Consider the following 2,671-nt stretch of genomic DNA (forward strand, 5'->3'; position numbering starts at 1 on the left):
GCCCCATTAGGCCCGAATTTTCGCGGGCCTTTTTTTCATGCCCCTACCCCGCCCCACCGCGGGGCGGGTGCGGGCCAGCCCGCGGGCTTTGGCCCATTTTGACAGCACTAATCAGAATTATTCCAACATTAGTCCTTCCGTGAACCCAGTATTAGTTAGTCGTTTATATCAGGGGTAAAAGAGTCTTTTCATATGCTTAGTGTCTTCTTCCTCCAATTCTTCATTTCTTCAATTCTCTGAAGCTTTCTCCTAATTCTATGCACTACTCTTGCCGTTGCTCGTTTTTCGGCTCTTCTCAACATTATTCTGATCTTTATTATTTTCGAGATACTGCAGTTTATGAACCCACAAGTCCGTGAGGTAAAAAATCTGGTTAACATTTTTCTCGGAAACGGTGCTGGAGTGTTTGGGTTCGTCGGAAATACAAGATATTGCCGCTGCTCTTTTTTTCCGGCTCTTCTCAACAGTATTCCAATGTGCAATAAACAACAACAATATAAATAATGGCTTATAGAGGTTTGACCATTTTAATGCTTCTTCAGGGAAGACAAAAAAAGATAATAAAGAAACCAACCCATCGGCGAGTTCAAATCAATATCTGAAGAAAAAAGACTAAAATAATTGAAAACAAGAATCCATTCAGAGCAACAAAGTTTCTGTAAAGAGGAAGATGATGCAAATTTCCCTCAAACATTCATTCATTCATCAACTAAAAAAAACTGGAGATGACCGGGAACCTTCCAAGCAACCACGTCCTGTCATGCTTCCAACCAAATTTGCACCAACCTAATGATCTCAACTACATGTATTGAAAGGTCTATTATTCCAGACTAATTCATTCATAGCACAACAAATATACCACACTATAGTTGCGAGTTTACGCAGGTTTGTTTCGTCATGTCTTTGGAAAGCAAACTTCATCCATATAGCGAACTCATCCTCTGTTGAACTGGTGGGTATACCAACTGTAGCCCAAACTGGTGAGGCCATACTACACTTCATAAATAAATGGGATATCGTCTCCTCCTCGTGCTTGCACAAAGGACATTCAACAACGACATCCATTTTTTTTTCGTATGGCTGTGCGGACAGGAAGAACCTTTTTAACAGGTTTCGGAACTTGGTCGTTACCTTCAACTTCCAAAGCTTGTTCCATGATTTGAAATTGCTCATTACAGGAGGAGTGTTCGTCAGGAGTCTATAGCCACTGCGAATAGAGTATGTAGCATCCATCTAAATTGAACCTCCAGTACCACTCGTCTTCTGCTTCTGGGTTCATAGGAGTTTTGATGATGCGCTCAATATTGCCAGGGACGAACAACTTGCTCAAGAAACATGTGTTCCATCTGTTACATTCTGGTAGAAGAGGACTTGCTACATTCAAGTGACTATGTTGTGGGCAGAAGGGGGTAAGTAGCTCAGGGTTGTCGTGATCATGCAGTTAGGGAACATACCAAATCATTGTTTGTCGACCATTGCCTATCCGTCCATCATAATCTTACTTTATAAATACTAAATAGAGTTATAAAAGGAAGAATTGGAGGAAGAAGACACTAAGCATATGAAAGGACTCTGTTACCCCTGATATAAACGGCTAACTAACACTAGGTTCACGGAAGGACTAATGTTGGAACAATTCTGATAGTTAAGGATTTAATTCGTCCAAATTAAAAGACGATGACCTAATTTGAAAAATCACAATAGTCGGAGGACCTTTGCTGGAATTAACTCCCCTGATATTGTATGATATATTCATGACCTACTTTCTCAACTTACTGAAACTCAAATAATGTCCTGCGTTCGAACTTGAAACCTCTTATTTGAGAAACCATACCAATGTCGCTTAACGAAAAGGCTTTTGGCAGTATGTTGGCGAATTAGGGTTGATAAGTGATAATTTAATATAACTATATAATTATATATATATATATATATATAATTATATATATATATATATATATATATATATATTCGAATCGGATACACCTTGATTCGTATTCGTATTCGAATTCGAATCGGCATATTCGAATTTGAATCACGAATCGAACTTTTTATATTTGATTTGTTTCCACCCCTATCTCTAACCCAATACCAAATTTTACATTAAAAGAAATATTTTCAGTATATTTTTACACTAAATTTTTTCATCTCAAATCTATTACACCAAACTAGTATGTCACCATGTGATGCACAGACTAAATATTTCAAATATTAAAATTTTGTTATATTATAAAAAACTATTAATAATATTAAATTTTATATATAAAAAACTATTATTCTTTTATAAATTTTTGTTATTTAATTATTATGTTGATTGGCTATAATAAAATTATAACATAAAAGATTTGTAATAAGTAAAATAAGAATTGACATTTAAGTTGGATAATGATATTTATGGGAGCATATATACATTATTGCCAACATCTCACCTCTCATTGTTCCCTACAATTATGGTAAAATGACAAATTAACACTATAATAAATTTATTGCAAATAGAGGAATTTTCTCTCTTGGTTTTCGTGCCATAGTGTCGTTTGAGTGCTTTTTCACTGCTTTCCTGTCGATCACGCCCCCGAAAGTGTGTTCATCTGCCGCTCTCCGCCGTGTGATTCAGAGGCTGCCAACGGTGAGGAACATTGATATCTACTATTTTGTACAATAATTCACCCCT

The sequence above is a fragment of the Ipomoea triloba genome, chromosome 14, assembly GCF_003576645.1.
Source record: "Ipomoea triloba cultivar NCNSP0323 chromosome 14, ASM357664v1".
NCBI classification, from domain to species: domain Eukaryota; kingdom Viridiplantae; phylum Streptophyta; class Magnoliopsida; order Solanales; family Convolvulaceae; genus Ipomoea; species Ipomoea triloba.